The 24,585-nt window shown below is 54.3% G+C and overlaps 1 long non-coding RNA gene across 2 annotated transcripts in view; it reads right to left on the reverse strand.

Moving 5' to 3' along the window:
• LOC106697901 overlaps positions 1-24,585 on the reverse strand; it is a 265,045-nt gene that overhangs the window by 126,648 nt on the left and 113,812 nt on the right. The window contains exon 3 of one of the 2 annotated variants that reach the window (XR_002830399.1): positions 14,709-14,829. This is a non-coding gene — a long non-coding RNA (uncharacterized LOC106697901). Of the gene's footprint in view, positions 1-14,708; positions 14,842-24,585 lie in introns of both variants that reach the window. The other variant, XR_002830400.1, reaches the window with a different exon arrangement.

Below are 24,585 nucleotides of genomic sequence, written 5' to 3' on the forward strand. Positions count from 1 at the left end.
TTTTGAGAGAGAGAAAGCACATTGCATACCTTGTATGACAGTGGCTTGTGCAGTATCTATTTCATGAGTTATTACTGCTCACTCTTCTCGTGTCTAATTTATACATTAAACTTTATCACAGGTTGTATGTATAGGAAAAAGCATGGCGTCTATGGGGTGTTTCAGGCATCCACTAGGGCAGCGGTTCTCAACCTGTGGGTCGCCGACCCTTTGGGGGTCAAACGACCCTTTCACAGGGGTCGCCTAAATACATCCTGCATATCAGATATTTACATTACGATTCATAACAGTAGCAACATTACAGTGATGAAGTAGCAACGAAAATAATTTTATGGTTGGGGGTCACCACAACATGAGGAACTGTATTAAAGGGGCGCGGCATTAGGAAGGTTGAGAACCACTGCACTAGGGGTCTTGGAAGGTGTCCCCATGGATGAGGGGGGACGACTGTATTCGGAGGTCAGAAGAGAGGAGCTGGGACCTGTGTTCCCCAACACTGTGGCTCTACTAGCTCGCTACCACTGCCACAGCAAGTCACCACAAGTTTGGGGGACTGAACCCGCACACACACATTGAATATCTCACAGTTCTGCAGGGGGCTCAGCTGGCTTCTCCGCCCTGAACGGCACAGGCTGGGTGCAAGCTGTCAGCTGGCGGGGCACTGACCAGGAGGCTGTGGGAGGACCCACATGTTCATTCATTCATGCCCTCGGCCAAAGTAAGTTCCCTGCATTGCAGGCCCGAGGCCCGTTTCTTTGCTGGCAGTCAGCTGGGGCCGTCCTTCACAACTAGAGTCCTCCCCCCCGTCTTGCACGCGGGCCCCTCTGTTTCAGAGCCAGTACCAGCACCCCAATTCCTCCTCAGACGTGGAGTCTCCCCGACTCTTCTTGGGGGGCATCTCTCTGGTCCCAGAGAGAGTTCTTTCTCTTCATAAACCTTAATCACGTTTGCAAAGTCCCTCTGCTGTGTAAAGTGACAACTTCATAGGCGTAAGCCCAGAGATTCGAGTATGGGCCTTTGGGGGGCCATTCCGCCCACCAGCGCTTCTCTGCTTCTGCACAGGACACTGGTGGGCATCACGCAGTAAGTACTGAGGTGGGTGAGCCAGTCATGGACGGCAGCCCTGAGTTTGAAGGACCTTGGAGAAGGGGCACGTGGCGCCTCGGGGAACAGGGAGATTTCAGGAAAGGTTTCCCCAGAGAAAAAGGAGATGCCCTAATGCAATCTGAGATTAGAAGAAGTGAAGGGAAGTGTCACCCCCAGAGCTGGTCGGCCTACAGATTATCAGAATAACGTGTCCAGGAAAAGCCAGAAGCTAGAATAGACTCTAAGGAAACACGCCAGGTCTGAGATGTGGACGGCGTTGCCGGAGCCAGCCACCCCGCACGCGGAGAGCTGCTGTCACCCTCCCCTGCCCTGGCGGGGTGATTCTGCCCTCCCAAGAACCTTCCAGAAACAACAGGATGCACCTTCATGGAAACCCCATCCTGCAAGGGAGAGTTGCTGAGCGAGTCTGCAGGAGCCGGCCTGGGAAGAGGTCTGCGACACGGGAAATGAGAATGACACGCCGACCAATACACGAGCAGGTTGCCAATTTCCCAAAGAGGAAAAAAGCACAGTCGACGTGAGCACGCCCCGACTCCAGAGCCAACGGGTAAACAGTCAAGAACTGTGTGAACCAGGTTTTAAACCGTGGGTAGCCTGACATCGGCCGCGGTGGGATTTCCCCACAGAAATCGGCAAACCTACAATTCAGCACCATTTTTCCTTCCCGAGAGATTGAGCAGGACCCCACTGGGCCTGTTCAGGTAACAGGGAAGAGGTGGGACAGGTTTCACGGGTGCCGGTCCATCCCCTTAATGATACTATTCATGTTTAAAATCGGTGCGCCCGGTGTGGACAGGATGCCCAGTTCTCCCCAATACAACGCAGGCGAGGGGACTCTATGCCACTCGCATGACAAGGGGTTTACGATGTGGGTTGGCCTGCTCTGCCAACTGGACGGATGTCAAGGTCCTTGCAGGATGGCAGACCAACTGCATGGAGAGCCCTGCATCTCCCGATGCGTAAAGCAGCACCGCCTGCTGACCAGGACCATCCCCGGGGGCTACTACGTGAGTAAGAAATAACCGTTTCCCCCCACCCCCTCAGCCATGGTGGCTCAGTGGCTGAGCGCTGACCTATGAACCAGGACGTCACAGTTCGATTCCCGGTCGTGTAGGAGGCAGCCAGTCAATGATTCTCTCATTACTGGTGTTTCTATCTCTCTCTCTCCCTCTCCCGTCCTCTCTGAAATCAATAAAAATGCACTTTAAAAAAAAGAGAGAAATAGAAAACTGTGCTGAGCTGCTAAACATTGAGGATGATTTGTTCCGGCATCTAGAGCTGCTTGAACGCAATAGTCCCGCCGTTTGCGGTTGATGCTGAGGAGGAGGACACTGAGATGCCAAGGGGTAGACTGGACCGGGCAGAGGGGCACTGCCCATGCGTGAGGTGCCGATGCCCACCAGCTCCTTAGATAGCGTTTTAAGTCTGTGTTCTTTCCATCCTGCCCGCTCCTGCCCCGCGAGAGCTCTGTAGGTGCTCTGAGGGTCCAGGGGAAGAAGGGTGCAGGGGAAACTCTCTGAAAAGTACCCGCATTCTAGAAATTACCACATCCCGCTTGTCATCGCTTTCCTGTCCACTGTCCCTTTTCTTAGCCAGGCCCAGTCTGCCCAGAATTTCACTTTCCGCGGAAACAGAGAACTCGAATATAGCAGCAGACATCCAGCCTTCTCATTACTTTGAAATGAGCTAAAAAAAAATTTTTCCCCTCCACCCCCTGGGACCCCACCTGCCCCCTCCAACCCTGCCCCTGTCTGCTTTCTATTCCGTTCCTTCTGAGCCATACCCACAGCCAGCGCGGCCAGGCTGCTTCACAGAAGCCAAAGGAGTTATCAGAAATGAGTCCTGGCTGTGACAGTGAGGCCGAATGTGCAGACAGGGGCATTTCAAGGCCCTCACTTCCCTGCTCATAATTAGTCAGCCTCTAGCAATGATGAGAACCTGAGGATGCTGAAAACCAGCGACCTTCCTGGGCAGCTCTAATGAGACAGCACCCATCACAGGACTCCAAAATGTCAGCATTGATTGACAGTTTCAAAACACTAGCTACCGTCTGGCTGGTGTGGCTCAGTGGTTGAGTGTCAACCCAGGAACCAAGAGGTCACCGGTTCAATTCCTGGTCAGGGCACATGCCTGGGTTGTGGCTTGACCCCCAGTAGGGAGTGTGCAGGAAGCAGACAATCAATGTTTCTCTTTCATCAATGTTTCTATCTCTCTATCCTGCTCCCTTCCTCTCTCTCTAAAATTAATTTTTAAAAAATATTAAAAAACAAGCAAACACTAGCTACCCTTCCTTATGTTTAGGGATGAGGACAAACTACCAGAGGAAAGATGGTCTGTCCAGCTACTCTCCATGCATTCGATGCAGACCTATTGTGTGTCACCTTGAAAAACTAGGTTTAATGAGAGCCACAGACATGTTGACTTCAGGTCCACACATTTTCAAGGGCCCACTACCCGTTGGGTTCCCATTCCTTACAGGACCAATAGGTATCACAGCAGCTGAGATGGTCCTAAGCTATGTGTGCCTAGATGGCTCTCTCCCAGAAGTCTAGGAGGTCTTCTGCAGAGGTCTTTCCATTCGTGTGACCCATTCAACTCAGATTCTCAGGATGTGTTGCTTGAACTGAACTGAGCCAAAGGAAGGAAGGACGAAAGGAAGGAAGGACAAAAGGAAGGAAGGGAGGGCGGGAGGGATGCAGGGGGAGAGGGAAGGAGAATGAACGGGACTACAAAAATGAACAAAACAAATGTTCCAAGCCCCAGGCAATGATTGCAGAGGAATACTGAGGGTGAATAGCTAAGTAATTACCCCAAGTGCAGGACATCGGGTATGTAAAACAAAGAAACATGGCAGGAGGAACAATTACCTCCCAATGTCTAGGCACGGATTAGGATCATTGCTACACATTCCACAGCATCCTGACGGGCCTCACCATCATGAAAGTCCGCCTCCACCTCCCGACTCGCCTCCAATCTTCTCTATGTTGAGCCCTGGCCAGTGTAGCTCAGTGGGCTGAGCATCGTCGCATGCACCGAAAGGTCACCAGTTCTATTGTAGGTCAGGGCTCATACCCAGCTTGCGGGTTCGATTCCTGGTCAGGGTGCATGCAGGGTGCATGCAGGCAGCCAATCAATTTATCAATTTCTCTCTCTCTCTCTCTCTCTCTCTCTCTCTGTCAAATTAGTAAAAATGTATTTTAAAAAAGAGATGTTACATTTGTCCTTGCTTTTCCCTCCTTGAATCTAGGAAATACCTTCTCTGAAATGGGAAAATACACCTATACATAAAAATAAATCCACTTAAACAAAAATTTTACATTAACTGCAAAAGCCTAGTGATCATGAAAATACCCTCGGAGGGACTGATGACGACTCACTAATGAATTGGGCTTAGGGGCTATCGAGCAGCACTTAACGAGCGATTGCTCCCGAGAGGCGCAAATATGGGGACTGTCACTTGCCAAATCTCTAATGTGCACTCCCCCTCTGGGGAGACCACCAGGCGACCGCTTAGGAATCACGTTCTCCCTGAAGTTTTCAAGGGTGAACAACTGCGAGCTCCCTTAGATAAAGGAAGATGAGTCACCCGGAGCCACTGCCAACCGGCCAGGCTGCAGGCCGCCTTTGTGTACAGCTCACAGGCACTGAGGATGGGGCGTGGGGAAGCGGATGCGGAGGAAACAATGGGTGAGTTTCCACTGGGTGAGAGCGTGCTCGTGGCACTGCCTGTGCAGGAAAGGACCACAGAAAGTGAGTCGGAGGGAGGCATCCACACCAAACACGCATGTGCAGCAGCACATCCACACACACAAACCACACGCTTCATACTTCCCCACTCGCATAGTAAAACACAGAAAATTACCCAGTAAAAACTCCCACTTTCTCACACCTTCCAACCACATTTCCCAGAAATGTCTGTGCACAGGAAGTGCATACCTTTCTCAGAATCTCTCCCCTGTGCAGAGGAGCGTGCCCGTCGCTCTACTGTTCTGCCTAATTTTGACAAGAGGGGGCCAATTCTATACAAAATGTCCTGCAACTCTTCTTCTTCAATTAACTGATGATGGACACCTTTCCACATCAGTATGTTCATAAATTCATCTGGTTGTTTGTGTTTAAAATTTCTTAATTTTTGAAAAAAATGTCACACTATCAAAAAGGGTTACGAAATACAATGAATTCCCAAGGCCTTGCAATTTCTCAATATTGATATCTTATATAATCACCATTCAATTATCAAAATGTTGCAGAAAAATTACCCTTACTATAAAACACGTGCATGACTATATTGGTGTAAAACATATAAAATTTAAGACATTTTATAAAAAAGGAAAAGTAAACAGAAATCGAAGTTGTGACATCTTTTTACAGCCTTTTGTGGGTGTCACTGTGCCCCCTGAAGAAGACCCCAACACCTGTGGCCTTATTGGCGATGGGGTCTTCGCAGAGGTCATCGAGTGAGGACCACATCATATTGGATCAGGGTGGACCTCATTCTTAGAAGAGAAGGGAAACTGGGACACAGACACACAAGAACCAAGGTCATGTGAGGAGGGGAGCGGAGGCTGGAGTGATCAAGTACAAGCCAAGGCAGGCCCAGCCCTGCCAGCCACCACCAGGGCTCGGAGACAGGACAGGAAGGATTCTTCCCTACAATTGTCAGAGGGCATGTGGCCTTGTGGACACCTGGATGCCAGGCTTCTGGCCTCCAGAACTGTAAGAGAACAAATGTCTGTTGTTTTCAGCCAGCTCATGTGGGGGTCCTTTGTTACAGCAGCCTCACAAACTAATACAGACCGGAGACAGCAGCGCACTGTGGAGCGCTCCGATAGAAGCTTAGAGCAATGGGTGGAGCATGGGGTGCACGGACCGGGGCCTGTCTCTGATTCAGTGAAGCATGGTCAATCATGACCCTGAGGATAATCACACTTGATGACATCATACCCTGGGAAACGTCAAGTTTCAGCCTTGGGGTGACAGCAGGACTCTGGACGTGCCAGATCAGGGAGGTGACTTCAGACGGCGGTCGGAGGCAAACGGGGAGATGATGGCAGCAGAGCTGTGCTGGCTTCGCAGACACACCCTTCGGTGAGCAGCCGGGGTGGCTGTGAAGTGTGGGGGGAGTGCGCCCCGGGGCAGCCTCTGCAGCGCCCCAGGCAGAGGAAACTCCCCAAGAAGCACCCGGCCCACGCTCTCCCCGGCAGCCTCACTTCCCCCCTGTCAGCAGGGCCCGGGTTTATTTTGACCGGCCTGTTTCCACTCCGCATGGGCACACACCCCTGCAGACACCCAGGAGCCCAGCCCACCCTGGGGACCAGCGTTCATTGTGGAAAACCCAGAGCCTCGCCTCCCTGAGCAGCCGGCTGTGGAGCCCCCTGGAGCCCCTGCTCGTGGGCAGGCAGTGAGCGTAAGCAGCAAGGTTTCTGGGCAGGAGCTGCCGGTGGGCTGTGGTCAGCCTGGAAAACCTGCTTCAGGCTCCGCTGAGCAAAGGAGAGGGGGCTAGGAAATACCGAAACGCCCCGTGCACATGCATCAGGATGCAGCACGGGAAGAGGAAGCACGCTGGAGGCTGTAACAGGCAGGATTTCAGATAGAGAAGGAGCCATTTACTGAAAGGGCAGAAGGAGGGCCCCAGGCTTCCAGGAGCCGTGGGCTGCACTGAGCGAGCACAGCCTTTCAGGGATGGGTGTGCAGAGAGGTGATCAGCACGGAGAAGCCGGGAGGATCCTGCAGAGCCCCTGCTGGGGGCGTCATCTCTGAGAGCAGCCGATGCAGCCGGTTCCCAGAGTGTGGAACAAAAACCCCTGCAAACTGGAAGCCACTGCTGCTTTCGGGGCCAAGGGCGGCTGCCAGGGGAAGAAGTGTTGCTACAGTGACAATGTCAGGAACAGGAGGCAACTCGGAAGGGGAAGGGGCAAGGCCGTCCCCCTCCCCCCAGCTCCCACTCTCCCTCAGAGCCATCAGATCTGGCCACGCTGGGCCAGTGGTCCTTCTGGGCCCTAGTTGGTGGCCACGGACTGGCCACTGTACTGTGTGAACTGGGCATGCACAGGGGCAATGGTCAAGTTTACAGGCAGCTGGTCATGCACAGACCCCTGGCCATCAGGCAGGATCCTGGCCAGGTGTCCTGGCTCCTCACCAGCCCTGCATGCTGTCCAGCTCCCCACCAGTCCCTGCAGTCTGCCCCTCAGGCCCACATCACTTGTTTATATTGCCTGCATGGATCTGAGACCCCGCGACTGAAAGGGAAACCAGGTAGAGGTTGTGCATTGTACGTGAACTCCTTCATCTGCACTCAGTGTGTGTCAAGTTCTAAGAAGGCACGTGTCTTGTCCAATGCATTATCCACCCCCCAACTCCAAAATTGAAGGGATGGAACTTCCTTATTTTGGGGGGGGTTGGGGGGGGGCATGAGAGACATTACCCAGATGATATCTACATGGCTCAACAGACAAGCAGAGAATGTTTTTTAAAGGTGGGTGTTTTTCTGATGGGGTAAGCCCCGGGGGCTCCAGGAGTGTGGGGTGGGGGACAGGGTATGTTGTGGGGTGACATGGGAGGGGAGGGGCAACAGGGAGAGCTTCCCACAGGAGAGAGGAAGGCTAAGAGGCCAGGAAGGGCACGTGAGGCCCGCGAGCAGGACAGTGCTCCCATCTGCAAGCACTTCTGGGCGGCACACAGTGCTGAGTGTCTGCCCAGCCGTGTCCAGTTCATCTTGGCTTCTGTTCCTGAGACCAGACTGCCCACAGGGGAAAGTGCAGGGCTCTCAACCCACGTGGACTTTTGACCTCGCCATTCATTAGCTCCTCTTGCCAACCAACGTGGGCGAAAAACCAAGTCTGTTCAAAAGTGTGTGGGGTGTGGTAATGGGTGAGCGTTGGGACAGGCGCATGGACTCAGGGTTCATTCGATGCAGCTGTAGACCAACTATGGAAAGATGTGTGCATATGTGTATGAATGGGTTAGTACGCACGCATATATTTCATCGCTCTGTGGGCTGAGAGGCCCAGGACAATGACACCCCAGTAGCAGTGAGCTCATCTAGCACCCAGATCTAAAACCTTTCTCCCATGAAACACACCAGAGCACCCTGGAGAAATGGGCCAATCCTACATCTGGGGCAGGTGACACACAAGATGAGCCTGGAGCATCTTAGAGTGCCAGAAAGTAAGAAAATGCTAAAAAAAGAAACACACACACACACACACACACACACATACTCAATCATGGGGCTACATCAAAAGGACACAGGAGCCAACTAAAATTGCTCTCAATGGCCAAAGCTGGAAAAACATAAGCAATAAAATAAATAAGTGATATTGGGTTATAATGTATGAAGTATATAATATTCGACAGTTAAATACTGATATAAATAAATAATTTAGTGAGAAGAGAGAAATCTCACAGGGATAAGAATTCCAAATAGTGTGTGTAGATTATTCAGTCAAAGGGAGCATAAGCCCCGCCCCAAAGTGTGGGCTGTATATGGTGATATCCTTCCAAGCCTAAGGAAGGGGGTGGGGGCGGGGAGAGTACCTTTATGGTGCAGAAATCTGACGACAGTACCACGGCCAGGTAGTCAAGGTTAACATTAACAGTGGTCCGTTGTGTTGATAGGAAAGACCCTTGATATAATGTGATGAAACCAGGACTTCGCCTTTGGGCTCTTCCTCCCAGTCCCATCATCCCCGTGTAATGAGGGAAACATCAGACAAACGCTAATAGGAGGCCTCCTGCAAAATGCTAGCCAGCACTCCTCAAGACTGTCCGGGCCATCGAACACAAGGAACATCCGAGAAACTGGTACAGCCAAGAGGAACCTGAGGACGCAGCCTGACTCGATGGGATCCTGGGACAGAAAAAAGCAGCAGATAAAAACGAAGGAAACCTTTTTAAAAAAAGTATAAACTGTAGTTAATAGCAATGCATCAATATCGGCCACTCCTTATAACAAAATGGGCTGCACTGATGGAAGATGTTAGTGGTGGGAAAACTAGATGTGGGCATAAGGGACCAGTCTCAACTAGGTTCACACTTTTTCGGTAAAAACCTAAAACTGTTCTAAAAGTAAAGCTTGTGTTTAAAAGGCGTGTGAAGGATGTGCGTCGCAGAGTGGAAGTGTGGGAGGTACAGGTAAACAATGATGACATCTGGAATACTTTCTCTAATTTCTGTTCCTCCTGGTGACGATCTTTCACAGTTCCCCAAAAAACCTCAAACATGTTAGCAGCCTGAAAAAGAAGTTGGCAAACATGTGAAGTGTGTCAGCGGGGAGGGCCCGTGGCGGCCATCCCGTCCCCTGCTTTCAATTATAGCCGGGGGGAAATCAGGTTCAAAGACCCAGAGCAAATGGCTGATGAATGTGTCAGCTCAACGCCCATTGGTGGAGCATCTTAGGTGAGCGTCTTGGAGGATTCGCAGACAATCATGTCATTTGGCTCTCAGAACAGCCTGCTCTGCAGAGGAGGGAGCCGAGGCTCGGACGTGCCAAGAGCCTGCCTCCTAGTGCAGAGCCTTCCTCCCAGTGCAGAGCTGGCAGGTGGCAAAAGCGGAGACCTGGGCTCAGGGCTCCTTCCAGGTGCCCCGTGCAGCCCCCCACCCCCACCCCAACTCCCCCACGGCCAGTCACTTTCTCATTCCCTCCCGTTCCAGCAGGGGCAGAGCTGATACTCAGGGAGGAGGCAAGCTCAGGAGGACGGCACTTAGGTTGGGTTTTCTTGTTCTTTTTTTCTATTTTCATGAAACTTTTCCTTAACCCAATATTTTTAAAGGTCCCCCATCTGATTGCTCACGGGCATGAAGCCAGGGTACCCATGCTCTGCAACAGCAGAAACATGCCCCTAGAAGTCTTTGAGGCCAAACACTGACCTCATTTTCAAAAAAAAAAAAAATAGCTGGTAGAGGAGGAAAGGGAGATAGCAGAGAAAAAAGGAGAGGAGAGGGGAGGGAGGGGGGATAGAGGGAGGAAGGGAGGAAGGGGAGTGGGGAGCAGCAAGGAGAGTCCAGATCCACCTGTGATAAGGGTGGGCTGGGGTGCGGGTCTGGGTGCCTGGATGCAGAAGATGCCTGTTGGAACTTGAGCTCCATCACAGCTAGCAGGGAGGTCCCTTTAACGCCACCCCTGAGGCTCCAATCCGTTCATCAGTGCCGTCTGGTGTCTGGGCTCAGGCTGCTGTAAGAAGGTACCAGAGACCGGGCAGCTGAAGCAATAGCAGCTTCTGTCTTCCGGTTCCAGAGGCTGGAAGTACACCAAGAAGGTGCCGGCAGATTCAGTTCCCGGTGCGCAGAAAGCCACCTTGGGCTGTGTCCTCACAGTGTGGAGACGAGAGAGAGAGAGAGAGAGAGAGAGAGAGAAGCTGCTCCCTGGTGTCTCCTCTGAGCAGGGCCTCCATCCCCTCCTGGGGCTCCGCCCTCTTCACTTTGACCTGGTCGCCTCCCACAGGCCCCACCTCCTGCTACCATCACCCTGGGGCACCGTTTTCAACAGAGGGATTTGCAGGAGGCACACAAGCCGCACATCACCACAGGGAGCCCATCTGTCTGGGGGTTTCCTTCCCAGCAGGAAGGGTGGCTTTTCGGCTTTTCTCCCCTTGATTCCAGGCACCCCACGCAGTGGCATGCTGCAGGCTCCCAGTAAATAGTTGTGCAATCAAAGGAGGGAGAGAGGAGAAAGGGCGAGAAAGAGCCTGATAAACTATCAAGTCCCAAGCAGCCGCAGTGCTTGCTTGTTGTCCAAAGCAGACTGAGGAGCCCCTGACGTCCTTCCGGAACCGTGTCTGCCTTGTGAGACCAAACCCGGGGTCCTGAAGTCCCGTCCATCCGAGAGAGCCTCCCCCGGGCATGTCTTGGAGCCAAAAGCTGAAGCAGGAGCCAGAACCAGACCCAGAGCCTTCCCTCAAGATCTGATCTCCAATCCGGGAGAAGTCGGATGCTGCTTCTGAAGACAGAATGAAACCCACTCGGGTGGAGGGGGGGGTGGACAGGAGCTGGGGGTCCCAAAGTCGAGCCTTTCCTCTAGTTTGATTATAAGAACAATCAGCCCTAATGACTGGGGCTCGTTCACCGTGTGGCCAGCTGTGGGGCAGAAGGAAACCCAGAAACGGTTTCGTTTTCGGAGACGGCCCGGCCACCGCTCCCTGCCTCTGCACAAGCCCATGGCAGGCACCCCCGAGGAAGCTGTGTCCGCTGGCGTGGTTTTATCAGAAGCAGCAAAATTAGACACCGTTTCCCCTAGACTTACGTATCCCTCCTCTGCGTCTGCTCTCATGTGCAGACATTAATTGAACTGCCTTCGCTACTAAAAATAAACTCCCGGTCAAATGCAGTGAGCCAAAAACCTCAATATGAAACCACAAAAAGCAGTAATAAAGTGGGCCAATACCAGAGGCGTCTTCAAAAGACATTTCTGTTTCAACGCAGGGTTCCGAATGGGCCGCAGTCTTTTCCGTAGGATGGTCAGCCACCTTTCCACGGGTACCCGTGGCCGGAGGCCAGGCTGGCTGCTGTCCTCTGTGGGCAAGAGCCGCCGAGTGCCCTCTGACCGAGGCCCGAGGGGTTGGCTTGCAAGTATCAGACAGGAGCCAGGAGATGCCTCCAGAGTTGGGGTCCAAAAGCAAGGTGGGGGTCAAAGGGAAGAAGCCCAGCCTGTGTGCGGGTCCAAGGAGGGGCCTGGATGAGAGAGTGACACTGAGAAGGTCAGGAGCTGGACAGGGAAGCAGGTGGAAGAGTGGAGGCCAGTTGATTTACAGCTGAGAAAAGAGAGCCCGGAAAAGCAGTAAAGGACTTGCCCAGGGTCCGGGGTGTGGGGTTGTGGGTGGGGGGAGGCGGTGGGAGGAGGCGGGGCTAAGGTGGAGTCCAGGTTCCTGGCACCCCTGTTCTATGGCAGGAAGAGTCAGATGGCCCAGGCTGGCGCATTGGAAAGGCACGGGTGCCCTCCCATTGGCAGGAAGCTGATTTCTAGGCAGGGATGCAGGCGGGAGAGCGGGGCCCTTAGGACAAGGAGGAGCACAGGCAGGAGACAGGTGCTCGGTCCTGGATGAGAGCCCCCATCACAGACCAGCTCCTCCCCGGACGCACTCAGGACTACGCCGCCTGAATCCAGCACCTACCCCTGTTCTGCCTGCTCCCAGCGGCTGAATTCTGGGGAAACTGCTCTCCCGTCACCCCCAGTCAGACCTGCCAAGCCTCTTCTCCATCCACAGAAGGCAGGCCACCCGGATCACGCTTGCAGCCCGGAGAGACAATTCTTCCAGCTTCTATCAGTGGTTCTTAACCTTCCTAATGCCGCGACCCTTTAATACAGTTCCTCATGTTGCGGGGACCCCCAACCATAAAATTACTTTCGTTGCTACTTCATAACTGTAATTTTGCTACTGTTATGAATCGCAATGTAAATATCTGATATGCAGGATGCATTTTCATTGTTCGCGACCCACAGGTTGAGAACCCCTGGATCCTCTGCCCCAGGGACCGGAGTCCCATCCGCCCTTGCCCCGCTGCGGGAGCCGCTTGTCCTGCCCTTGGGGTGCTGCAGGGAGTGTGACCCCGGAAAAGGCTGCTGCAAATCTGCGTCCACACTTGTCCCAAAGCCTGTTGCCTGGATCGGGAGCCAGAGCGTGGGCTCCGCAAACAAACTCTAGGCCAGTGATGGCGAACCTATGACACGCGTGTCAGAGGTGACACGCGAACTCATTCTTTTGGTTGATTTTTCTTTGTTAAATGGCATTTAAATATATAAAATAAATATCAAAAATATAAATCTTTGTTTTGCTATGGTTGCAAATATCAAAAAATTTCTATATGTGACACGGCACCAGAGTCAAGTTAGGGTTTTTCAAAATGCTGGCACACCGAGCTCAAAAGGTTCGCCATCACTGCTCTAGGACCTGCCGAGGGCTCGAGGGCCAAACCAGGCGCGCAGCCCGCGCACAGGAAGTCCTGCCGCCGCCCGCACTGCAGGTGGGTTCTGACGGCAGAAGTGGGACATCAGATAATGTAGTGAGTGCCCGGAGGTGCGGACGTCCGTGGACTGACAGGCTGCCTCATCGCAGATGCGCTCAGCTCCAGTCTACTCACATGCATCTTGGAGGGGTCTGGGAAACCTCCCCCAAGGGAAGCAGGGCCCCGCCCCAGGCCTCCCTCCCACACACCTGGTGAGCTAGAAGTGTCCTGTATGTGCACCAGGCCCCCCCCCCCCCGCCGCCCCTCCACTATGACTGAAGGGCGAGGCCTCTGCTCTCCATCCCCCTGTGCCCTGAGGCTGCTGGAGACAAGGCACCCTGCCAAATTCCAGGCACGAGGAAAAGATGGCACTCGCACCGCATTAGCGCATTCTCTCCTTCCCTCCCGTCCTGCCTCCCCCGGCCATCTGCACACCAGCCAGTCCACCTTTCTCATCCACCTGTCCGCCCCTGCATAGTGTTCAAATCTGCCATGGGAACCATTCTCCTTTTCTGTCGTCTTATTCATTCCCTTCAACCTCTCCTTTAAAAAGCAATTGCAACGGACCCCCTCCGGTGATCCCGAAAACATTCTTCTCTGGGTTCTCCCTGTAGCTCTCTCTCCCCTTCGCCACTGCCTCCTTTCCAGCGCCTCATCCATTTGCTCTTACAGGACGCACAACAGGAGGCCCAACCCCGGGGTGTCAGGGCCTCTGAGACAGTCCACGCGGGAACAAGCTCACCAGCCGTTGAGTATACGGGCAGGGGAAGAATGGAGACAGCCCGAAATAGCGGCTGCATCCAGGGGAGGGAGCAACCAGGTCTGCTCGGGTCTGCAAGGCGATTCCCAGCTTTCCCGAAGCGCATCTGGTGGCCGGTGGGAGGCACAGAGAAGAGCAGACCCAGGACTTTAAACCAGCCTGCTGCACGGAAGGACCTCTACATGGTATAATTAATGAATTAAAAAAACAAAAACAAAACACTCTGGTTTTGGAGCCTTTCCTCCTAATCTCCACTGTCTCATTCAATACCCACAACCCCCTCCGGAGGCCGGTGCTAAGAGGATCCCCATTTTACAGATGAGGAAACCGAGGCTTGGCGAGGCTGGGTGATTTGCCCAAGGGGAGGCCAGGAGCAAAACCAGGAAGGACTGGCTCTGCCGGAAGCCTCCGTGTTCACCTCCAGCCTTCACCGCAGGCAGCCTCAGACCCGGCGTGGCTGGAGCAGGCGCTTCAAGGAGGTGGGGAGGGAGGAATCAGTCATCCGGGTGTCCCCAAAGGCGTTTAGACCTGGTTCCTAACCCCAGCGCCCCTTCCCATCCTCTCCCAGGTATGGCCCCCACATGTCTCAGCTGGACGCCAGAGCATCCCCCTCCACCAGGAGGGAAGGAGTGGGGCGCCACTTTGGAAATGGGGGCTCCTTCCGCGACTAGGGGCTGAAGGAGAGAGAGCTCCCAAGGCACACGGCACAGGCGATCACAGAGCCAGGCCCCGTGTATCAGGATGAGGTGACCGAAGCCGACGGCCCCAGCCCTGCAGAGCTGCCCAGGGAGCCAGGCCGAGAAGTCAAGAGCCACAACCCAAACTGAGTTGCTAGACATCACCAATTCCAAACGTCACTTCCGGCCCATCCCATAGAGTTCAAGGGGAGACATTCCCTTACCTCCCTCCTCCAAGCTCAAGGCGTTACCACTGGAGTCCAGGGAAGGCCAGCGCTCGGGTTCCTCTGGAGTGTTGAATGGACACGTGTGTTTTCAGGCGAAAGGCACCTAAATCCCAGGATCCTGCAAATAGATCTGAAAAGGACAGAGAATGATTAGCACCAATGTCCACAAGAGACATCTCATTCACTTAAACAAGCAGAAGTACCCGCCCTGGCCGGGTTGGCTCAGTGGATAGAGTGTTGGCCTGTGAACTGAAGGGTCCCGGGTTCGATTCTGGTCAAGGGTACGTACCTCGGTTGCACTCAGGAGGCAACCAATCGATGTATCTCTCTCACATCGATGTTTCTCTATCTCTCTGTCTCTCCCCTTCCCTTCTATTCCAAAAATCAATGGAAAAATATCCCTTGGTGAGGATTAACCCCTCCCCCCACAAAAAAATAAGAAGTGCCTGTATACTATGAGCTAAATGAGAAGCAGTGGGAGAGCTGACATTTATTGAGCAACTGTGATGTGTCAAGTACCCTGATGTACAGTGAAATACATGAAGCCATTCAGTCCCATGAGATGAGTTTTTGATAGCTCCGTATTTCAGAGAACACATTCGAGGCGAGGCCAGCACTGACGGCCGGGTCTCCTGATTCCCAAGCCTCCCCCATCCACCCTGTGCAAGGGCCCTTCCCCCCTAAAGCTTGAGTTCATCCGATTCCAGGAATTCTGGCTCGGGGGGGTTGGGGAATAGAAACACGGAATCACTTCATTCTGAGGACGGCCTGTCCCAGATGCCCAAGCCATTCCCCAGGAGGCGGGGCTTATGGAAACCGGGGAAGCTGTCTCAGATTAACTTGGTTGTAACTTTTATCTGGGCCCCACACTGCGATCTGCTAGCATGCAATCCGTGCACATCATGAATTACTCAGGGAACAAACAACTGTGTAGCGTCCCCAGGGCCTCTTATCCTAGCTGATCATCGAGGCAGCTGCAGGAGGTGGCCAAAAGGGGCGAGACGGCCACCCCTAATCTTATCAGCACTGCGAGGACCCCCTAAGACTCCCCGGAGCAGGACCAGGCGCTCCGCGCGTGAGCTCTGACACTGACTTCTCTTCTTCAAGGGACGGTGTGGCACCCCCAGAAAACCACACGGTTACATCACCATGGAGCGATCCTTCCAGACCTCCATCCTGCGCCCCCCTCCCACCCACCCCCCTGCATCCCCAACTCCACAGCATCTTGGAAGCCAAATCACCAAGCAGATGGGACTCCTGTGAGCACAGACTCGGAATAAAGAAGACTGACAAGTGCTGAAGGGGAATTTGCCCTCCATTCCGGAAACAGCCAGAGAAGTACCCTTGCCCCAAGGGCAGAGGCCAGGTGGCCCGAATTCCCCACCATCAATCCCCTCTCTCCTCCAGGAAAACAGTGCCATCATTTGCTTCTGTGAGGCCCTCTGGTTGTCACCTCCTCCCGTGGATGTGTCTGTGTGATGGGGACCGACAGCAGCCCCTTCCGTCAAGGGCTGGTTGGAGCCATCGCTGCTCAGAATGCCGGTTCCGAGTAGGAGACGGGGAACCCCCTCTCTCGGAGAAGTCCTCGCGGCTGACAGCACGCTCAGAAAGATGCCTCCTCGCACACCCACACTCCCCCATGGGCAGCCTCCCTCGCTCCCAGACCTTATGCCCAAAAGAAGAGGCTGTTTTCCTTACGGTCAAATGCATTGGCTTCATTACCCCAAAGGGCAGCCGCTGGGCTTCCCGCTGACTGTGGGCTCGTGGTCAGGCTGCCCGGGTTGGCATCCCAGCTCTACTGCCAACGTCCTGTTAGGAGCCTGAGCAAGCGACTCTCTGAGCCTCAGTTCCTCATCTTAAAGGTCTGTTGTCAAAGCAAGAACCTTTGCACAGCTGAGCATGGGGCCTGGCACGTGACAAACGCTTAGGAAGCGATCAGCATTCCACTGAGGCAAGTGCTGGGGCCTTAACTCTTCGTCTCCTCCCCATAAGGAGGGACAAGGTCTCCCCTCTTCCTGTCTCCCCACGATGACTGGGTCAGGACACAGGGTGCGGGGAGCAGGAGAAGCCAATGAGAATGGAGCTAAAGTCTGGGGCTTGTGTGCACCAGCCTCAGCTCCAGGCCTGACGGCCCCTCATCTTCCATTTGTTCATCTGCAAGATGGAGCAGAAGGTAACCCTTGCCAGCTCCCAGGCATGCCGCACGAGACCGTGCAGGCGGGCTACGCTGCAGAGACTGGGAGGGGCGAGAGACAGGCAGCAAATCCTGACAGCAGTGCCACGGACAAGCCCCCCTGGACGGGACACTTTGCTGAGGAATATCCTCCCGGGACCTCACTGAGCTCCCACGGTGACCCCAGGAGGTCAGCTCAGAGTCCGACCCTCATGCCCATTTCACAGACGTGGAAAGTAAAGCTCAGAGAGGCCCAGGAGGCTGCCCGACACCCCCCCATGTGTGGCTGAATCACTGGTTTGCAAGCTCAGCCCCACCTCCTCGTAAGGGGGGCAGCAACAACCCAGAAAGTCAGCTCTTGCCAGAAAAAAAAAAAAAAAAACCTCCTTCCAAGGCGGCCAAGTTGATTAATGTTTTTAATTAATGTTTTAAACCACGGAGCAATGTTCCGTGGTAATTAGGGAACTAAAATTTCTAAGTTTCTCCCGGGAGCGGGCCCAGCCAGAGGCTCGCTGCCAGAGCTTGGGGAGGCCGTCCTGACCGGCCAGGGTGGTCAGAGTGGGAAGGTCGCCGCCCCACGTCAATGCCCCGAGCCTGGCAGGCTGTCGGGTAGCTTCCCACCCGTAGAGACAAGCCAGGGAAGAAGGAGACTGGCACAGCGCAGGGGCAGGACTAACCGGGCCCCTCTTCCTCGGGATCCAGCCAGCCCAGCGGAAGAGGGAGCAGAGGGGGCGACACGCAGCCTGTCCAGCCCTGGGCCTGAAGGCCCGGAGGCTGCTGCTCGCCGGGCCCCCCGGCCTGCCACACCGTCCCGGGACAGGGAGACCCCTGCTCTGCGGCTGACAGACAAACCCTGCCCTTGCACCTGAACCAGGGGACCACGGGCTTTCTCGGGATGCTGACAGGTAGACCTAGATAGACCCCCAAGATCCCAGGACATGAGAGGCGATGGGGGCCCAGACACAGACCCCTTGGCCATTGTGTTCAGGGATCTTTCTCGCTCTGCCAGGGTCTTCCTTGTTCTATTCCTCCCCACGACCCAAAAGGCAGGGTGGTAATCGCTTCTTTTCTCCCAGGAGAAGGTGAACAGCCAAGACCAGCCACCCCACAGGCAGGGGCCCTGGCTGCTCGGCAGGACACGCTGAGGCGGCCGTCAGATGAATGACTACATGGTAACTCAGGCGAGGAAAGTGCCATCTTCTCCGTAGGATTCTTGACCTGGAGATCATTCAAACATCCTCTGCTTGCTGCAAACAGACCACAGAGGTGGATGAAGGCACCTCAGGGGGGAAGACCCTGAGAGCAGCCCCAGCCTTGGGGTGCTCGATCCCCCAGAGAAGCCCTGGGAAAGGACAGTCATGGGGGGTCAGCAGAGCCTGCCTCACGCGCCTGCTGACTCTGAGATCCAACAGGCCTAAGTGCATGGGAAACAGGTGCCGACTCGGGACACAGGCTGCCGGGGGCAGAGCTCGTCCCGTCAGCAGCTGTGCACCCTGGGCAGGCTACTTGACCTCTCTGATCCTCATCTGTAAATCAGGGCCACTCAGAGCAGCTGCCTCCCAAGATGGGGAGAAGACGCACTGCTGTGCATGCAGGATGCTTAGCCCAATGCCTGGCTCACAGCAAGTGCTTGATTAATACCTGTTCTTCTTGGGGTCTCACTGCTGCCATTACTCCCACTGAGGGGCAGGCAGACTAGATGATCCTGGATTTGCATCCCAGCGCGGCCATTTCCTGGGAATGCGGCCAGAGACTGACTGCGTGACCTCCTTACGCCTCAGTTTGCTCGTGGACAAGACGTGGGAGTGACCACCAGCCACACTGGACCACCCAGGATTGCAGGACACGTAGTAAAACAAATGGAACAGCATGCGCCTTTCAGAGGGAGAACCCAACCCAAACCGAGGGACGTTCCCCAGAGCAACTGGCCCGCACGCCTCAGAAATGTCAAGGTCAGGAGCAGCCTGGGAACCGCTCCGGGGTAAGGAGACGTGGCCACTGAGCGCAGAGGCTCTGGCATCAGGAAAACCCAAGAGGCCATTATTGGGACAACTGGTGACATGGTGTGTGGCCCGGGGGTTAGATAATACAGTTGAAGCAACACTCAGTTGCCTGAGTTGGAGAAGATTTGGGGATAAAAGGGCGTGTCCACAACTTACTCTCAAACGGTTCAGAAAAAACGGTGTGTGCGTGTGTGTGTGTGTGTGTGTGTGTGTGAAGGGGGTTTGGTGAAAAGCGGGTTAACAGTGGTGAGTCTGGGTGCACAGCAGCTCTGCGTACCATCCCTGCCATTGCTTCTGCCTGTTTGAATGACCCGGAGCTGAGGAGCAGGGTGGCAGTGACCGACCTAAAGGCCCGAGACCCCACCATCCACGTGAGCCCCAAACACAAGCCTTTCTCACCGAAGCCATGCCACCTTGTGCAGAAATGCGACGATTTACTGGGTGGAAAACTACAAAGGATGACACTGAAACTTAGTTTGAACCACCACCCCTCCCGCCACGAAGGAAGACCAATGGATGGCTCCCTCTGTCCCTGCACCCCAAAGCCAGGCTTGGAGGGCCCACCCCCTGGCCAGCCAGCAGGCAGCACGCCAGGGAGGCACCTGGAGGAGGGCAGAGGGCAAGCTGGGCTTTCACGTGTGCCGGGCAGTGTCAGGAGAGCTGCCTGCATCTCCAGTCACGTGATCCTCCCAAGAACCCTTCAGGCAAATGCTATTGTTATTCCCATTTCCCGCTGCAGGAAACTGAGGCTGGAGGGAGGCTTTCGCCTGGTGTTTCATCTGGAAGGTGGGTGATCTGGGATTCGAGCCCAGAGATTTCCACAGACCAAGGAGAGGCAGGCACTTTGGGTCCACGAAGCAACAGGAAGCTGTGGGGGGTGGAGACCCCAGCTTCCTGCCTGGTGCCCCCCCACCAGCACTGCACACAGAAGCCGCTCAATACTTGCATACGGATGCGCTCACAGACGTACATCTTCTTTTCCAAGAAGTTCAACCACACACAGTCGACATTTGGGAGACCCACAAGCAGAGGCCGTGGGTGTCTTTGGGGGAGAGAAAAGGAGGTCTGGGGACAGGGATGGGTAGGACTCTTCGTTGGAAACTATCGCTCTGGGTTTTGCCTCAAGAATGCCTGGCCTCTTCAGAAAGCTGTGGTTGTTTCTAATACAAAGGAGAACGGTGGGCCCTGTGCCTGTGGGAGCCGCTCTGAGTGTGAGGCGGTGAGCCGTTCCCCGTTTGCCATGCTGAGGCCTGGGGCCCACCTGCCCCTTCATGACACCCCTTTCCAAGGTGGGGGGACCAGAATGACGGCAGACCCCTCACCCTAGAGGGCGTTGGATGTGATCACCACGAGACCAGCCGTAGGTCCCAGACGCTGGAGTGGCTGTTACAGGGACTCGGGGAAGCCGCCCAACGTGCAGGCGGAACTGTCTTACTGTGCTTCATGAATGTTACATGTCTTCAAAGTCAAGACAATGTCTTCCTGAAGGCTCCGAAGACAGATCACGTTTCTTAGCAATAAAGCATTTTTAATGAAGGCATGCACATTGTTTTTTAAGGCATAATGCCACTGAACACTTACCAGATTAGTAGAGTGTAAACATAACCTCTTCCCTCTTTTTTTCCCCAAATATGTTTGTATTGATTTCAGAGAGGAAGGGAGAGGTAGAGAGAGAGAAACATCAATGATGAGGGAGAATCATTGATTAGCTGTCTCTTGCACACCCACACTGGGGATCAAGCCTGCAACCGGGCATGTGCCCTGACCAGGAATTGAACCGTCCAACTGTGACCTCCTGATTCATAGGTCAGTGCTCAACCCCTGAGCCATGCAGGCTGGACTAACATAACTTTTCTATGCATGGGCCGGGGGAGGGAGGAGAGAGACCAGAACATTCACGTGACCCGCTTTATTGTGACGCTTGCTTTGTGGCAGTGGCCTGGAACTGAACGGGGAATGTCTTCAAGTGTGCCCCTAATCCTGCCTGGCACAGTTCTCTGACACACCCCCAGAATGAAGGGCGCCAGTGTGTGCAGGAACGGGGTTTGCTCTCATCCCTACCTCAACCCAGGAAGCAGGCAGGGACTCTTATCACCACCACCACCACCACCACCACCACCACCCCAGGCACAGCTCAAGAAACAAAGGCAGAGGATGGTTAGAAAGTGCCCACACTCTCCGAGGAACTAGCCCCGGAAACAAACCGGGCTCCTAAACCCTACACTGCCCCCAGGAGGCAGCGTGAGGACCCACCACTGTCCCATGAAGAAAGGACTTGGAGCCCTCGCCAGTTTGGCTCAGTGGATAGAGCATCAGCCTGCAGACTGAAGGGTCCTAGGTTCGATTCCGGTCAAGGGCATATACCTTGGTTGCGGGCACATCCCCAGTAGGGGGTGTGCAGGAGACAGCTGATTGATGTTTCTAACTCTCTATCCTTCTCCCTTCCTCTCTGTAAAAAATCAATAAAATATATTTTAAAAAAGAAAGAAAGAAAGGACTTGGAGGCAGAGACTCCTGGGCTCCTGGCCAGGCTCCCCCTCGAAGCTGCACGTGTGGGTGAGACGGCATCCAGCAGCTGCACCTGTGTGTGGACGGAAGGCGTGAACACGTAGGAAAATGCTTGTGAACTGTGAAGTGCGTGGCAAAGCCTCCCATCAAAACAGAGGGTGTGGTGGCCGCTGCGGGAGGAAGGCGGCTCTCCCAGAAGCATGGAGGCCTTTCACCTCCACCTCAAACTTTCCTTTTTGTAGCTACACTTACATGCAACTTTCCCTCGCAAGCATCCTCCCACCTCCCCTCCTGCCCCAGGGGTGTCACATTCGTGAAGCAACCCCACAACCTCCCTTCCTGCCGACACAGGTCCTGTCACCCAGAACATCAAAGCCATGGCTTTCGGTAACAGCCTCTCGGTTCTGTAAACAACTCGCCACATGCCAGCCTTCACGGGTCCTCGCGGCACCTTTGCAGAGTCCAGCGCCTGCCCTTCGGTCCAAGTCCAGGTCGAGGGATGACCGTACAAACAAGTCCTTCCCCACTCAGGCCTCATGCACAGGAAGGGGGTGGGGCCGGCATGGCTGGGTGTCTCAGATCTAGAATCTCTGATTGCATCTCCTCTCTGCTCAGGCTCTACTTCCTGAACTGCAATGACAGCTCATTTACAAACAGGAGGGGGCGGGGGTGACCATGTGGTTGCTTAGACCCCGGGCTGTAGATGTGGGGTGACTCAGAGAGGAGAAAATGTGTATTTTTCAGGCAGCTCAACAGAGTGGTGCCTCCAATTTTCCAATCACTTAGAGATGATATAACGTCACTGGGCCAATGGGACCCCTGGGGAAGTTCCAGGCTACTGGGAGTTCAAACGTCAGTGCGCATAAGTTACGCAGGGAATTTCCTGCGGCGGACAGGTGCACCAACGGGCGGGCTGGAGGGGGAGTCCCTCCCCGAGAAAAACATCCCTTACCCATTCACTCTCCATCTCAGTGAGTCATCCTCTAGGGAGCCAAGGAAACACTGTGTCCAACTCTGGCCCAGGGCCAACCACCAGGAAGTCACACCCCCAGAGTGAAGGGCGCCTCTTCCAGGAAGCCAATGGTGAACCTCCCAAATGAGAAAAGCTCAAAAACAAAATCATCGCTAAAATAGGAAGTATTTGCTGGGTGACTTAACTATGCTGCTTCCATAAAGCTTAGGCACTCCATCCCCCCAAATCCAGGGTGCCTATCGTGTGCCGGGTGCTAGGGGTAAAATGGTGATCACGCAGGCATATCCATCCCTCCAGAGCAGCGGCTGACAGTGCTGGCAGATGATGACCTTCAAGACGATGACCTTGCTCAAGATGGAGCATCCTTCCAGGGGAGCCCACCTACAAGGATGGACCAAACCTCGTCTCAATTCTGGGAAATTCTGAAGGGCCATCCCAGCTCCAGGGCTCCCATGAGGTTGGCTGGGGCCTTTGCTGGGACACTGTCACAACTCGACTTCTCCTTCTGCCTAGTCCTGATCTCTGTCCCCTCAGTTTCACCGACGTAGATCCCAAAGGCATCCCTTAATAAACATCCTGCCGACTAATCTACATCTCAGCATCTGCTTCCCAGGGACCCCAGCCAGCATGTAGAAGGTGCTTCTGAGTGATGCTCAGGCCCTGTGCCACCAGGACGAAGGCCCGAGGACCAGGGTGGCAATCAGACTCTTTCTAGATGGAAACTGCTTCCTTGGAGCACCCTCCTGACCAGGGGCTGAAGCCCAGGTTCAAGGCCACTATGATCAATGGATGAGAACTAGGAAGCCACAAATATCTTTTGTGTTTTTATGTGTGGATCAGCCCAAGATCCCTAAGATAGAGGCTCACTTTCCTCATTTTTGTTCCCCAGCACCTACTATAGGAGAGGAGCTGAAGAGAACGGCTGCTGAATGATCAGCTGATGAATGGATGAATGGACAAAGAGATGAAGAAGTCGTGTCTAAAGCAGCCAGGCAATACGTGAAAGGTAATGATGACCGGGTACAGGTGAAACTATGCAATCACATACAGCGTTTATCTCAAGAAACACTGGCGCTGAAGATGACAGCGAAGCCGTTCATGAAGAACTTCCTAGAGAAGGTGGCCTGTGATGAGCAGCCGGAAAGAAGGGAGGGAACGGAGGAAGGCCGGTGAAACAAGAGAAACGAGATGCTAGCATTAGCAACTGCATTCAGGCTTCGCTCATCCGATAGGGAGTAAATGACACCCCATCACAGACAGCCCAGCCATGTAAGGGGGTGAGCCGTCCATACCATCACATCTGACGCCATGAATGTGGACTGTGACATAGCCACTACCAGCAGAGCCAGCAGTCAATGGGAGGTCCTGGACGTAGGACTGCAGTTTGGGGACTTTAACCTACAGTGAGAGGAAGTCATGGGGTCATGGAACAGAGGGGCGAGGTGACAGCTGGTAAGCTAAGCTTCAGAACTGATGGAAGACCCCTTAAGCCATCCATCCCTTAGGTTTGGGGCAGGTGCTTTGAACCCCTAGTCTGTTGTGCTCCTGAAGGGGGCGGGGGACTTGGGACATGCCCAGAGCTTCCATTCAACAGCAGAATCAATTCTGGGCAACCCTCAGACACCGGCCTCAGTCCCCCTAAGGAACGATGTACCCTGGGAGCCACCTCATTCAGGCACCCGCCTCGCCCACCAAGTGTCCTCATTTCTGCAGGCGATGCCCAGGAAAAAGGAGTGCTGAGGGCAAGTGGAATAAATAGGCGCCCGGTGTTTGCGCAAACAAGAGGAAGTGATGAGGACAGTGGGAGAGGGATAACGTTTACCTGGAACAAGGATGACACCTGATGTCACAGACACGATTTGTTAAGTAGTAGAAAACACAGTTACTTTTGGCCGATTACTACCCATCCCTGAACTGGGAGCATGGAAAAGGCTAAATGCTGAGGCCATCAGAGGTGACAAGTCAAAGAACTGACCTCAGGGGCCAGCCAGGATGCCCGGTGTCCGATTGGAGGCCCAAGTCACAGGGAGGCAGTAATGCTCACAGCTGAGCAGACAGACTCTGCAGCTGAGCACCCTGGGCTCGGTCAAAGGCTCCACCCCTTCCTTCCTGCGTGACCTGGGCTAGGTAGAGCCACCTCCCCAAGCCTCGGCCTGTCAAAGTGCCTGAAGGCGCTGAGCACCGGCAAGGCCACGCACCCAACACATAGCTGGTGCT

The sequence above is a fragment of the Myotis lucifugus genome, unplaced genomic scaffold (genome assembly GCF_000147115.1).
Source record: "Myotis lucifugus unplaced genomic scaffold, Myoluc2.0 scaffold_113, whole genome shotgun sequence".
NCBI classification, from domain to species: Eukaryota; Metazoa; Chordata; class Mammalia; order Chiroptera; family Vespertilionidae; genus Myotis; species Myotis lucifugus.